Source organism: Alexandromys fortis, unplaced genomic scaffold (assembly GCF_014885135.2).
Source record: "Alexandromys fortis isolate MF-2015 unplaced genomic scaffold, M_Fortis_MF-2015_v1.1 scaffold_46, whole genome shotgun sequence".
Taxonomy (NCBI): Eukaryota; Metazoa; Chordata; class Mammalia; order Rodentia; family Cricetidae; genus Alexandromys; species Alexandromys fortis.
Genome location: NW_026067919.1, coordinates 11,508,703 through 11,524,705, shown reverse-complemented (window position 1 = coordinate 11,524,705; position 16,003 = coordinate 11,508,703).

Genomic DNA, 16,003 nt, shown 5'->3' with positions numbered 1-16,003 from the left:
CGTGTCAGAACCATCATGCGCGCCAGAAACCGCCATGCGCGTCAGAATGGTCATGTGTGCCACAACTGTCACACGTGTCAGAACTGTCACACGTGTCAGAACTGTCACACGTGTCAGAACTGTCACGCGTGTCAGAACCGACACGCGTGCCAGAGCTGCCACGCGTACCAGAACTGTCACGCGTCAGAATTGCCAGAACCGCCACGTTTGGCAAAGCCCACACACGTGTCAGAACCATCACGCGCGTCAGAATCATCACACGTGCCTGAACAGAACGCGTGTCAGAATGGCCATGCGTGCCACAACTGTCACACGTGTCAGAACTGTCACGTGTGTCAGAATAGACAGGCGTGTCAGGACCGACACGCGTGTCAGAACCGGCACGTGTGTCGGAACCGGCAAGCGTGTCAGAATCATCACGTGTGTCAGGATCGACATGTGTGTTATAATCACCATTCGTGTCTGAACCGTCACGTGTGTCAAAGCCCACACACGTGTCAGAAACCGACACACGTGTCAAACATCGACATGCGTGCCGACACACGTGCCAGAATCAATACGTGCCAAACTCGCCATGCACGCGAGAATCGACACACGTGTCAGAATTGTCATGTGTGCCAGAATTGACATGCGTGTCAAAAGTGTCACATGTGTCGGAATCAGCACGTGTTTCAGAGCCGTCACGCACCTAGAGGCGTGCGTGTGTCAGAATCGGCACGTGTGTCAGAACCGGCACACGTGTCATAACTGGTATGCGTGTCAGAATCGGCACACGTGTAGAGGCACTTGCGTTCCAGAATCGGCTCGAATGTAGAAAAGGACACACATGTCAGAATCGGCATGCTGTCAAAATCGGCAAGAGTGTAGAAAAGCATACACGTGTCAAAATCGTTACATGTGTCGGAATCGTCACGTGTGCCAGAATCGACACACGTGACAAAATCGTCTAAGGCATCTTGAAGCCAGTTGTCATATCTACAAAGTGAGCTTCCGTCTCCAGGGCCTTTCATAGGCAGGATCATCACGTTATAGGAGATGTTTGAGGCAGTGGTGGAGCCCATGAGACTATGGGATCCAGAGAGAAGCTTCTGCATCTCCTCGTAGAAAAGAACAAACGTCACTCTGGGGCGTCCATCACATCTCCAGGCACTACACTAGGTCACACGGCAATGCTCCGTCTGTGGCACTCGGGGACCCAACCATCTTGCAGGTATGTCATTTTAGTTAGGGCCAAACAGGTTTAAGCCGTCAGCAGCAGGGGTATGAGGGACCCGAGAAGCTCAGCTCAGGGGTGGAGCTCCTCCCCATGTGCTCCATGTCCATCCGTTGGTGTGTTGTAGTAGACTCCTGTCCTCCCCTGTGCCACAGGCAGATCCCACACACAGCTGGTAAGGAATGGAGCCAGGATGCACAGGCCACATTTTAGGACTCCACAGCTTAGCATCTCGCTTCAGGCCTCAGGTACACCCTAGATCCCCGAGGTGTCGGTCTGATGCTCAGGACAGAGCTTAGCTTCCCGTGCTTTTGGGAGGCTGCCCCTCCAGGCCAGTGCGGCTCACTTTCTTCTGCCTATTTATTTTCGATCCTGGGCTCTGTGCGCTCGTGTAGCACCCCACCCCCAACTTTAATTAGAGTTTATGATCAGTTTGTGAGCTCATCCTGCCAACCAGTTCCCTTGGCTCAGGTGCTCTTGTCTCTCAGCCTTTTGCAGAGATGACCAAAGAGGGCCCCACAGCTTCAAGCTCAGGTAATTGGCCAGAGGACCTTTGGGGACACTCTACACCCAGAGCCACAAGGCCAGAAGAGCTAGAAGGTGACATTTGACACTTGATAAAAGCTGTTCTCAACTTCTCAGAGCAGGCAGCACTCAGAGCAGCCTGTGATGAAGGGACTCAGTTCCGGGGGAAACGGAGAGCAATCTGCAGATCAGTGGACTTAAGGCAGAAGTTTGACACAATGGAGCCTTGGAAACTTGTATTTAGCAAAACGGGATGCAATCTCAAAAGCCAGGGACAGTTATAAAGCTTAGTTCGACTCTGTGGCTTAGAGTCTCCACCAGGTTTCAAGGAATGTGTTTCTGTAGGCAGAAGTTACAAAAGCAATAAAGCCAGAGATGGTTCTAGAAAATCGCTCCCAGGACCAGCTGATCCCTAGGACAACTGGGCTTGCAGATAGCACCACTGGGTGGGATTGTGCCAAGTGAGACCAATGAGGCAGTGTAAGAGTTTAGAAAAATATAGAAAACCTGGGGGAGGGAAGAAATGTTGGTCCTCGCAGGGACCTATATAGCACAACCCTATGATTGGCATAGCTTTATTTTGTAGTGGTCTCTCTCTCTCTCTCTCTCTCTCTCTCTCTCTCTCTCTCTCTCTCTCTCTCTCGTGACATGGTTCAGATATATATATATATATATATATCTGAAACACTGTATTAACAAGTTGTGCACACTATTTTACCTATAAAGGGTCTTTCTTCGTGTTATAATTTTGTAAATGTTATCTTATTAGTTGTACTTTTTGCTGTGTGTATACAAGTCTTTGAACATTTAAGTTATTTCTATTTGTCCACCCCTTTTGTATTTGAGACGTCTTACCATGCCCTTGGGTCATCCTTGAACTATATGCTCCAGGCTGGCCTAAAATGCTCTCAATACTCTTGCCTCGGTCTTCTTATTGCTTGGATTGAGATAGGCAAGCATCAGAAATAGTTCAGTCTGGGATCAACTTGGATCAGTTTGTGCACCCCCTTCCAATAATGTGCTTGATTGTCTAACTCCTTTGCCCACACAAACTATGCACACATATCCCAATGTACCGAGCAACCTTGGGCCAGCCCTTGCATTGGGCCATACCTACAACCCCTTCACAATGGGATAAACTTCTCCACCCATAACAAGAAAACTTAGGATGTCTTGTTTCATATGTATCTCTAGTGTACCCAGGTACCAAAACATAGGAAGACTGATCCTGCCTAAACGGATTTGGGTATTCACAATAAGAAAAACCTGTGTCCTCAAGTAAATGTTAAGGGAAAATTCTTTATTGCCTTCTTATACCTATGTATAATTCAGCATATATGATTAAAATCAGACACATTATGCAAAGAGACATGCAGAGTAGAAAAATTATTGTATGACCCAATCTCACAATCAAACCAGAGAACCATGTCACTATAGTAATCTCCTTCTCTTAAACCCCATTTAAAACATCCCAAACAGTAACTGGAGCCTTCAGCACGTTCACTCATGAGGCTCTCGCTCCTTTGCAGTGTCCTTTTATATTTTCTGTTGTTTTGATTTAAATAAAATTCCTTGGAATTTTTGCAAATCAGTGTGGCACTTATTTCAGTTACTAAATAAGAAGCCAAGAACCCTGGAGCAAGCATGCCAGCCCTACAGTCTTGGAAGCATGAGCCACTGTGCCCAGCTGAGTTACCCACTCTTATGATGAAGTTTGCACACTGGAGCATCTTGCTAGAAAAGACCCCCTCCAGAAGGAAATTTGGCATGCTGAAGAGCATACCTTCTTGTTAATAATGGGCACCTGCCTGCCTAACGACAGCCTGCTTACAGCCGTGCAGCCTGCGACGGTTAGGACAGTCAACCTGTTGGGATTTAGATTTACCGTAGACACGCATCTATGAGATTATTTCCCTTAGTTCTATGAGATTATTCCCAAAAGGGTTTAATTAACGGGAGAGAGAAGACCTATCCAGAATGTGAACTGAGGTCCCAGGCAGAATTCAAAGGAGAAAGTGAAGGGAGCCTCAGGACCTATGGCGCTTGATTCCTTCACGGTGGATTCAGCCCGCTCAGCTGCCTCCATCTCCTGCTGCTGTGCCTTCCTCGCCATGGTGACCATACTCTCAAACAGTAAAATAAGCTTCCGCTCATTGCTGCTGTCCATGGACGAGCGCTAAGCCTTAAGCAGATCCTGCCTTCCAGTGTTGGTTTTGGCTTTTCTTTTGTCCCCCCTTCCCTCTCTCTCCTTCTTTCCCTCCTTCTCTCCCTCCTCCTCTCTCCTCCTCCTCTTTGTACCGGGCATTGCCGTGGTGGGGTGCAGTAGAAACAAAGATGAAAATTTCACTTGGGTGTGCTGGGACGTACCCATATCCATAAATTCTAGCACTGCGGAGACTGATGCCAGAGGACAGCCATGAGTCTGAGTTTGCGGTCAGCCTGGGCTACACTGTGAGCTTGAGAAATAGAGTAAGACTGGAGAGTACATTTCTGCTTCATACAGACCCCTCTGTCAGAAGGAGGATGAGGACTAGGCAAAGTGGTGGGAAAGAAACTCTTTCGTGTTTTTCAGGCCCTGCTCTGCCAGCCACAGAATCCCATTCCCTAGTCACAATACCTCTAAGGGACTACCCCCCCCCCCCATACTTCTTCCTGGTGCAGAAACACTGATACCTAATTTATTGCCTGTCACAGATTCTTGTATGTCACTCACAGGATGCTCACTTGCCTAGGTCCTTGGTTATGTCCCCTGCTTCCTTCCTAGCCATGCAACTGTCTTCAGACTGGCAGTGAGGTTGGGTTGTTTGCCCCATCTTGTCTTTCAAAGCTTCTGTCCCCTTTTCTGCACTGGAGCTCACGGGCAGCTGTGTCAGTCGGTCCTTTCCCTTCAGCAAAGGATGCAGAGGGTCTACCCTCCTTGAGGCAGCAACAGAACACACTAAAACACAAAGTCTCTTTAGAACATCTTCACTGTTGTTCTGTAACTCACACTTGGGAAGAGCCAAGTGCCCTTCAGAGGATCCAACGCATGGATATTTCAGGGCCCAGAAGATTGCTTCAGTGTAGCTTTGTTAGTTTCAAGCTGTTGGACCAAAGTTTTAAAGTGTTTTTAGTTCTTCTCTGTCATAACCTGTTTTGGAGCGGGGACTATTCATTCAGTTTGATTCTTTTTCTCCCTCAGCTCTTGCACAGAGGCAAAGTTGATAAGGAGGAAGTAGCTCTGCTCATCCCCAGAAGACTGTAACGGTAACACTTTAGCTTCCCTCTAATTACAGCCACCATGACAGTTCATATGTTGTAGCAATAAAAATAACCATAAACCTTACATAATCATTAAAGTTAAGCAAACAGCCCCACACTGCATCATAACGTACAGGTAGTTGCTAATAATCCGGGAACAGCATTGGGGCATTCAAGGAGCAGCTTTCCTATCTCCACAGTTTCTTAAACAACTTCAGAGACATATTTTTATTAAGTATATGCAAGGCAGATGATCTTAAACCTCAAGAAGAGTGTGCATAATAATTGTGTACTCTTGTAATGCTCTCTGAAGACCTATTCAGAGTCCATTCGGAAAGACAATAATATATCAAGAAGTTCTGCAAACTTCCTCCTAATGAAGACATGCCAATTTGAGACCAAGAATGTGGCCTCCAAGGACAGAATAACCACTGCTCTCTGTCTCTCGGTATTTTGCTACTTTATTTCAGAGTGATTCAAAATCTAATTAAATTTCTAAACTCTAATGAAATTACAGAAGAAAAATCATTTAGGATTATATTATGTACAATTACTCACGGCTGAAAATCACAACTACCTTCTTTCACCGGGATGGAGTCTCCAGGGAAAACCACTGTTATTTATCCACCATATAAATCTGAAGCCTCTCCCACTCTTTACAGGTTGGAGGTAAAACTTAATTAATTAAATGTATATATTTTGAGATGCAATGGATAGGTGGAGAGGGAGTTCACGGGAAGAAAGCATATGAGCTCAAGTCTCCTGATGCAGCATGGGATCTCCTGATGCAGGACACGGGGTGGGTGAGTGTCCCCCAAGGATCGGATTTCCTGATGCAGGACACGGGGTGGGTGAGTGTCCCTCAAAGGTGGGATCTCCTGATGCAGGACACGGGGTGGGTGAGTGTCCCCCAAGGGTCGGATCTCCTGATGCAGGACACGGGGTGGGTGAGTGTCCCCCAAGGGTGGGATCTCCTGATGCAGTACACTGCCCACCACAATTACAGAAAGGCTAGGCAAAGTTGAGGGACTCGGTTACTACGTGCTGTTGGGATTCAACAATCTTAGCTTATTTTTCCTCTAGAGACTAGAGACGGGATTATCACTAGAACACTGCTGAGGGATAGTGGCTGGGTGTGTCTGTGCATACTTGCAGAGGTCACAAGAAGGCATTGGGGTTTGTCCTCTTACTCGGTGACTATTCCTTTAGGCGGGGTCTTTCCCTGAACCAGAAGCTCACATTTTCCCAGCAAGGCCCCTTGGCACTGAGGCGACACTTGTGTGTGCAAGGGATGCCCAGCTTGCTACACAGGTCTGGGATCTGAGCTCTGGTCTTCATGATTGCTCTGCAAGCACTGAGCCCTCTCTTTGGCTGGCCATGAAGGTCGTATCTTAGCGTGAAGCATATCTTGGGACACTGTAGGTATGTAGACAGCAGACACAAACAAGAACACAGATTATTACATGTACAGAATTCAGAAGCTAGCCTGTGAAACTCTTTCCGAATCTCATGGCTCACATAAGAAAGAAATGTGCAATGGTTTTCCCAGTTTTGGCAACGCTGTGCACACTTCTTCATGCATTGACAGTAAAAGGCACGCTAAAGAATAGAGTCCCATACAATCTCGTCAGTCGGTTAACCAATGAAAATAGTCACACAGTTTCTAAAGACTTCTATGCTCTATGTTCTTCTTTTAAAAAATAATTTGTACCTTTCTGTGGTTTTGTATTTCACTGTGGATAAATACTCACCTTTGAACTTAATTTTTATCTGTTACTTTGCATTCTTTTTAAATTTAGCTTTTACTATTTTGAAATTGTGGGTGTGAGTGTACACACGCAAGTCATGACAAGTGTGTGGAGGTCGACTACAGCCCTTGGCGCCGGTTATTGCCTTCTGCGGTTTTGAGACAGGGTCTCATTGCTCACTGCTGGCCCTGGGCCTAGGGAATCCTCCTGTCTCTGCCTCCCGTCTTCCTGGAGGAGTGAGGGAACACATGTCTGTCACTGAGCCTGTCCTTTCATGGGTTCAGGAGATCTGAACTCAAGTCCTCACCCTTGAGCCATTTCTCCAGTCCTCTTTTTATTTTAAACCATTTAGCCACGTCACTTACATTTTATTGTCTCAAGGTTATACAAAATCTGGATCTTTCATAAAGGAGAACTGATTTTTAAATAAAAATAATGAGCCAATAAAATATTGTAAATAAAAGAGGGAAATTACCTATTTCTAATTCTAATGAGATCCAGAAAAAAATCCTATACACATGAAAGTATGATATAAAAGCATTTTCAGAGGAGAAGGATGGAAGGAGGGAGGGAGGAAGGAAGGGAGGGATATAGAGAGAGAGAGAGAATGTTGCCAGAGACTTACCTTGAAAACAAGCAAGGGTGTTCCTCAGAAGTGAATGGAATGCTGTCACATGACCTTACAGATGCAAGAGGGCAAGGGGCAACAAAAGAATGATTGGGCACATGATATCAACACCACAAATAGGAGGACAAAGGCCACCCGCAAGGTTCATCCCTCCCTCATCCTCTTAGGTCTTCAGGAATTTTGTCTTCTACATAAGGCTTAAGAGCAGGGCACGGAGGTCTTCTGAATGGCTCTTCTCAGTGTTTTGAGCCCTTCCGTGCAATTTCAGAGAACTGTCTTATCTGTCAATTACTCAATTTATAAACATGATGGTCACTGTATTTGTTTATGTTTTCTTGAATGTCAACGTGGAGATTTATGTGTCTCTATAAATAACTCCCCCCCCCCCCGTTTTTTTTTTTTTTTTTATTTTGACAAATAACATGATAGGGTCCCTTGTAGTTCAACCTGGCCCGGAACTCTCTATGTGGTCAAGGCTAGCCTTGAATCCTTGAGCATCCTATCTCCACCTCTGAAGTGCTGGGATTACAGGTGTGGGCCGCCATGTTTGGTTTAGGACAAAGACTACAAGGATCAGGAGTTGAACCCCTGCCACAGCAGCAAGAGTAGAGAACCTAACCACCAGGGAGCATCATTGGGCTAGACTATGAATTAGGTTGCTATTTTGAATGGAATCTTAAAACTTGAATGTCCTTTGAGTTTGTTTATAAGAGCAAATAGTTTTTACAGTGGTTTGTATTCAACTACATAGCTTAGATCCCCCATTTTTGTTTTTATGTATTAATTATGTTGCTTTCTATTCAGATAATCAATTGGTGTGCAAATAATGCCAGTTTGCACCTTCTTTTTAGTCCCAAGACAAAGGATTTTTTATTTTGCATTTAAGGACATAAAGAGTTTTTAAAATTCCTTTAGATCACTGCATATTTTTCTCTTTTGATCAACTAATACAGTGAAATATATTTGCAGATTAATTTTTCTACTTTTAAACCGTTTTAAAATTCTTTGGTTAAAATTTAGTTGATATAGTGCATCAGGTCTTAAAATAAGTAACAAGGAGACTTCTGGATAAATGACAGATTAGAAGGGGCATCCATGTGAGCCGGTGCAGGAGGAGTGTGGGTGTAAGAAAGGATACACTCAGTTCCAAGTTGAGCCCTAGTAGAAGAGATGGGGGTTCACAAAGGAAAGAGGACAACTAACTGACTAGTGCAGAGACAGAAGCAGCGTGTGACTCTGCAGGAGGCACAGACAGCTCCTGTGGAGGCTGTGTGCACAGGAGGGCGCCAGATACCTTGGAGTTACAGGCAGTTGTGAGTCTCCCAATGTGGGTGATAGGAACTGAACTCCACCACTCTGGAACAGCAGGAAATATTCGCAAAGGCTGAGCCATCTCTCCAACCCCCAGCTCGATTTTTATTTGACCTCTTAAAAATGTCATTTGATACACAGACTTATTTTTGGGGAGGGGGTTACGAGACAGGGTTTCTCTGCAGCTTTGGAGCCTGTCCTGGAACTAGCTTTTATAGAACAGGTTGGTCTTGAATTCACAGAGATCCTCCTGCCTCTGCCTCTCGAGTGCTGGGATTAAAGGTGTGCACAACCTCCCAGCTTACACAGACATTCTTAATTACAGTAAAATACAATTTATCCATTTCTTCCAGTACAATAAATATAAATTCTTATTGCCAAAATCACAATATAGTCTTTTACTTTACATTTAATTATATGTAATTATTTCTGTCAGGTTCCCTTTTATTTTTACTGTTTTTGTTCATCTTTTTCTCTATTGTCGGGGAGTGTAGGGAGTTCTTTACACAGACTTAGTCTTCCGCTGTTGATTTACTGTTTAGGCAGTTCAGCCTTAGGATTTTTCTCTAGCCTATCATGTCTGTTCCCATGACGCTCTCCTCATCATTTGAGCATAGGAACACCCACATCCTTCCTGGACTATGGAGATCAGTGGCTTTAGCACATGCCAACTGTCACCAGATACCATCCCGGCTTCCTACTCCACACCTGAGTTAACAGCACTGAGATTTTAGTTCTGAAAACAGGGGTGTTTTACAATCATTCTTAAGATGAAAACAATGTAGAATGAAAATGAAGAACAATTTGATTTTTTTTAAAAAAAAAGTAGGAAATACAGATTTTAATGAAGGTGCACAGATATAACCTTATTCTGGAGTTTTGTTAAGTCCAACCAAATACTCAGAGGAAACGTCTCCTGTGGGACTGGAAATTAGTTTCTTTTAGTCTCTGAAGTCTGATAAACTAAACCAAAATGCCTTCACCTTTTTGGTATGGGTCGCATACAAATGACTAGCTATTGATCCAGCTATATCCATTTTGTTCCGTCCCCCAGAATGGATTTTTGAAAAGAAGTATATGTTTTCTTCATTCTTTTGGTAATTGACTAATTGATTGCTTTTTAAAGTTGCTTTTAAAAACAACAACAACATTGAATTCTAATATCTTCCTTGGTTTTCTGAATTTTTTTCTGATTATCTTCAGATTTTTTCACACCACTGAGATGGTATTTTTTTATCTCAAGGGACATTTGCCTGGGTGTGAAGCCCTGGTTCCAGTGAGCGTTTGCCTGGGTGTGAAGCCCTGGTTCCAGTGAGCGTTTGCCTGGGTGTGAAGCCCTGGTTCCAGTGAGCGTTTGCCTGGGTGTGAAGCCCTGGCTTCAGTCTTCTGTTCCAGCTATTGTTTCACAGGTGTCCCCACCCCCGCCCTGCTGCTTCAGCCAAGATACACAATGCAGTCGAAGTTTGATCCACAATGTTTATTTCTCTCTTAAAGCTTCCTGAATTATCCTTTTCTGTGATGGGAACAAATTCGTTCTCCTGCCATGTTCTTTAGTTATTTCTTTTGCAATCTTTCGTCTTTATTATCGAGAAATAGCATGTATCATTTCTGCAAGTATTTCCTTTTTCTCATAGCTTTCTCTCCTTTTCTAATACCCAGTTATAGCAATGTTGGTGTTTTGCCCCAAGTTCCTCCACACTCAGTTCTCCTTCCCACAGCCTTTCCTGCTAGCTGATATGTTTTGGAAGAACAAGAGACTCATTCCTCTGAAGCTAATTAATTTTCCTGCCGTGTTCAATCTTTTATTTTTCTCCCCAGAAATGTTTCTTATTTACATGCTTTCATTCCCAGAGGCTCCAATTTTTAGTCCCTGTTTTTCCATTAAGTGAGTTCTTTGACAATTTCATACATATACGTTTTGCATTCTGATGGCTCTCTCCCTGCCCTTCTGAACCACCTTCCGGCCCGTCTCTGCTCTCGCTCCTACCTTTTGTCACATTTCCAGATTTATGAATCTTGTCTTTGTTGTGTGACCTGTTTAGTTTAACTAGGATCGTCTGTTTGACCACTGGATTAGGAATGTCCACGGGTCACCAGTAGGTTCACAGGTAAAAATATTAATTCCCATTTTTACCTGAATGCGTCCGCAGGAAATAGCCCCACAGAGAGGGGCAGGGCCCCCTGAGTCTCTCCTCTATCCTTTTCTGGCTGTCTATGGGCCCACTCTCATGCAGCCCAAGTCCAGTCACCCGTAGTCGTGAAGACGGAATTTTGCAGTTCATCTTCCTATCTTTCTGCTCAGAAAGGCTCCTGGTCTTCTCTTCTGCCATCTTCTCTGAACCTTAAGGAGATGGCATTTAGGTCTTGTTTAGGGCCAGGCCATCAATAGCCACTGAATGTCAGTCCCCTGTGTAGACTTGGGTCTGTATCCATCACAGGTCACTGGAAAGAGGGGTTTCTCTGTCGAAGGATGAACATGCTACAGGCGCAAACACATATATATTTATGAAGAGGTTTGAGGCTCGGACAATTTGACTAAACAACAGTATCAAGCCCGTCCACCCAGTCTCTATGACTTGACCTCTTCTGCCGTGAGTTTGTGAGCAGGTTTCCTGTACCAGGTGTGGACTCGCTGCTGTGGAGAGGGAGGGCTGTTTCTGTTCATCTTCATAAGTAAGTGTTTGTTGTACCTAACTTTTCCAATCTCCTTTCTTGTCTCAGGCTGTGTGTTTGTGTGTGTGTGAGTGTGTGTGCATCTGCTTAAGTTAGATTACAGCTTTTCCTGTTCTGTTATCTCCAGTTCCTCTGTGCCTTATAGAGATGGGGGACTTGTTTTAGAGGTCCTCTGTGCCTTATAGAGATGGGGGACTTGTTTTTGAGGAGACCGTAATTCATGGTTCTGGAGATAGCAGTGATGTGGGATGACCCTCTGTATGCTGTGAATATGTATCCCTGCAATTGGCTAATAAAGAAGCTGATTTGGCCAATAGCCAGGCAGAATAGGGCCAGGCAGGAAATCCAAACAGAGATACAGGGAGAAAAAGAGTGGAGTTAGGGAGACACCAGCAGCCTCTGAAGAAGCAGGATGCAAGGTAACAAGCCACGATCCTTGTGGAAAAATATAGGATAATAGGAATGGGTTAATTTAAATATAAGAGTTAATTAATAACAAGCCTGGGTTAATAGGCCAAATAACTTGTAATTAATATAAGCCTCTGAGTGGTTATTCAAGAGCTGGTGGGCAGGAGAGAAACTTCCAGTTACAATGAAGAGTTCAAGCTCCATGGTCACATCAACGAGGGCTTCATATTGCATGGGAGAATGGGAGAGGGTTGGAAGGGATGGCAGGTGGAACCCTTGTGAGAGTGAGCACTAGTGGGTGCAGATGGGGGTCAGGGACTGTGACGCCAGGGACTGTGACTAAGCCATTCGGTGAGAACTATGCCACTCTTACGAGAATGACAATCCCTCTTACCAGCTGAACCTCCTAATACCCCTACCCTGGCAACCAGATTTCAACATGATATTTGTGATACACCCAAACAATTGCCCCAGTAACTACGCTGGACCCTACTCTCAGAGCTTGTATCTAGAGGAAGCAAAGCCTCAGAGATGGATGCGTTGGGATGCGGAGGGTGAGCTTCATGAGCAAATGCCCTTGGGCAGGCCAGCTGGCATCCGCCTGACAGTGTTTGTCCCTTCACTAGAGTCTCCTTGACGTGAACTCACGATCTTCTACCACTGGGCTAGCCATGATGAGCTTTTGCCTCAGCCAAGCAACTGAGTCAAGACAGCAAGTAGAGGGCTCTATACAATTAGCTTTTGCTTTTGCTATGGGCTCCTACAGCCGTATGCTGAAACCCAAACACACTCGAGCCACAAGGGTTTCTTGCAGTTTCAGTTTAGATTGGAGCGATCCACTTATCCCCTTCTTCTCTGCTGGAAGCCCTGTGCTGCGAAACCAAGAACCCTGTATTAGTCTCTGCCGGAGCAGTGCTAAACCTGCATTTATTGACGTCTCCTATTGTCTCCCAGAATGGGTTTGTAACATTTGGGTTATATGTGGAAAATTGAGTTTATTTCCGTAAGTCAACATTGCAAGAAACACTAACAACAAAGACAGCATGGATGGCTTACGCCTTGATTTACAGTGTGCCAATCACTGCCTAGGAGGTTTGTTGGTGATTAATTGTCTCATTGTCACCCCTAGGAGTACAGTTTCTATTCTCTTTTTATAGATGGGGAAAAAAAAAAAAAAAACAAGGCATGGAGCAGTGTAAGATAAAGAGCATCTGGCTTCTCCAGTCTATGGTCTGATTCATTAGCGTTGGTTCTAATATGTACAGACATACAGACATACATACTACAACACACACACACACACACACTCACACACATATATTAGAATGTGTGTGGGGGGGGCGGAGCAAGAGACAGACAGAGACAGAGAGAGATGGATTCAAGCTAAATACTGGTTACTTTTCTTAAAAATTTACCTTCTTCTTCATCTCAAACCATGGCTAGTGTGACGGTCTAGATGCACGGCTTTGACAGTGCTGCTCTGCTCTCTGGGAGCCTCCCTGTGCACTGAGCACACAGAAGGTTTTGCCCCGAAGCCCAGTTACACGTCTCCTTGGATGTAACCCCTTCTACCACTGAATGTGTTTGGGTCTACAGCCTCCCCAAAGTGACATCAGTGGACAACCAGCTCATTGGCTCTCACTGGTCCCTGGCAAAAAAAAAAAATGAGGGTGAAAGTAGCTTTTGGATTTGGGTGCTTTCATTATTTCAGGATGGATGGCTTTAATAATGAATCTTGTATTAATACCTTAATGGACTGTATACTTTTTTATCATGACCTGGCCGTATTTGAGGAAATTTAGAATCACAATATTATTCTTGGGTCAGCAACAGAAGTGTGCATAGCCATGAGGGATAGGGAAAGAAATTAAGCCATGAATATGTAAAGGCATAAATATAATTTTTACATTTGGGAAGTAATAATAAAACACATATATATGTCCACACAGTACATTGGGAGCACATTTATGTGTAAGATTCCCTTGAGGCTGCTCCCAAGGGCACTCACATTTTTATTTCACCTTATTACTCCTGCTAAGCACACTCCAAGGTCACAGTGCTCTTCCAATGCAAAGGGTATAGGGCAGGCAGGCTGCAGCCACCGGCCAATTTCGCTTACAATCTTCACTTTCCTTATTTCCTGGAAAACGGGTCCCTTCCAGCTTGCAGGGCAAAAGGAACCATCTTGCTGGTGATTACTGTACACAAAGATTTCCTGGGAATATATAGCACCCCATCTGTGCACCCCAGACAGGGATCCTATGACAGGCCAAAGGACAGATAGTACCAAAGTCCAACTTGGTGAATCAATAGATTTTATTGGGGTTACTTACAGGAGTGTGGGTGAGGGGGTACTTGTAAGAGCAGAAAAGACTCAGCTGGGTGCATCACCAAGCCCAGCCCTTGCTCACAAAAGTTGGGAAACCTCAAACACACTGCAGGCAGCTCTGTAGGTTGGAGAGCGTCCTTTCCAGGTGACGGAAGTCCAGACCAGGCAGCCGGTCTGGTCCCATCGTCTTCTCTGCAGCTCAGCTTCATCAAGTGGAGAGGGACTCCCAGCTTTTACTCCTTACTCCAGCGGAGGGGGAGGGGCTAGTGAACCTGGTCAGCTTCAGGGACTTCCTAAAGCTATTTTGAAATGTTTGTCTTCCTGTTTAAAGCTCTCCCTGCGGGATGGAACGTTTCATCCTCTAGGACACGGCCACGCAACACATCCTCAGAACCAGCAGTTCAGCTTCTTCTTTAAACTGTTTTTCTTCCAGTGGGATTCAAGAATAAAATCTTGGGAAAACCTCTTTTTCTGTGGTTCTAGAGAACGGACCCAGGACCTCCTGCACCCTAAGGACTTGTTCCACCCCTAAGGTCCTGTCCTAGACTCTTGGGGAAAACTTTCAAAGCAGCCATTGCTTCTTATTGGAGTTACATTTCTGTTACATAACCTTGATATTTGTTCTAATTTTTAATTATTTAATTTTGAGTCTCTAATAGATACAGACTTGCCACGTATGTGTTACATGGAATAATTAATCAAAGCCAGTCTTTTGTCAAATTTTTGCAAGTGAAGTGGGATGCTAAGTTGCACAGAGCCAAAGATCCTGTTTCAGGCCCTGTGAGGAAACAGCAACCTTCCCCTTAAGGGAGCATAGGACAATGTCGGTGTTCCCACTGAACAGTTAAAGGACTTGAACATCACTTCAGCAGCCCAGGCTCTTATTTGCCTTCTCTGTCTCCTCTCTCAACCTTACTCCCAGAGGGGTCCTCTCTCTAGTTCTGAATCTACCAGTCCCTATGTCCCTATATAACCCCACCCCTGAAACATACACAATTCAGTGAGTCAAGGGAATGTTTCTGGACTCTCTGCTGTCTAGCTTGCTCTATGTCACCTTCTACACTTTGATTGTTTTCTGACACCATTTTCTGTTTCTGAGGTTTACCCTCCATGTCCTATGTGGCTGCTGTGTGTTCACTATTACAACTACATGCTGTTCCAATCTACCAATTCTCCCACGGTTGGATTTTTGACATTCTTTTGAGGTGAAGTCTTCTTTGTAGCACAAGCCATGCTTTGCACGTGTCCTTTCCCATATCGCTGAATGTCCAGGCAAGAGTCCCTTGGACTACATCCTGGAGAGTGGCTGTGTCCTGTGACCTGCTGTTATTCAGCTTTATCCAGAGAACTGGAAAAGTTTTTTTCAAAGGTGTATAGCATATTGCTTTGCTTTCTCACTTAACTCGGGCATTATCTAAGGGTTTTCTTGTTGACAATCAAAGAATATATAAAATATTACCTCAGTGTACTCGTGGGTTTCATGTCTCTAACCCCTGAGTGTAGGATTTTGCACTGTCAGGGTCTTTGGGATTTTTGAGGTCTCTCTGCTTTCCATGAAGACATAGCTTTCATTTATTTAGGTCTTATTTTCTGTTGCACACCAACATTTTCTTGACATTAATCTAGGGTAACAATTGTCGGATCACCATATAGTCTATCTGGTCAATGTAATATATTCTATATATGTTGTTCATGATAATGGTATCATTTGTAGTTCTTGTTTTTTTTATTTGTTTGTTTTGAGATAGACTGGGTTTCTCTGTGTAGCCCTGGCTATGCTGGAACCCATTCTGCAGACTAGGCTGGCCTTGAACTCACAGAGATCTATCCACCTGTCTCTATCTCCCAAGTGTGCTGGGATTAAAGGTGAGTGTCACCATGCCCGGTTGGCAGATAATAGTCTTTATAAAAATATTCTCTATGTTATG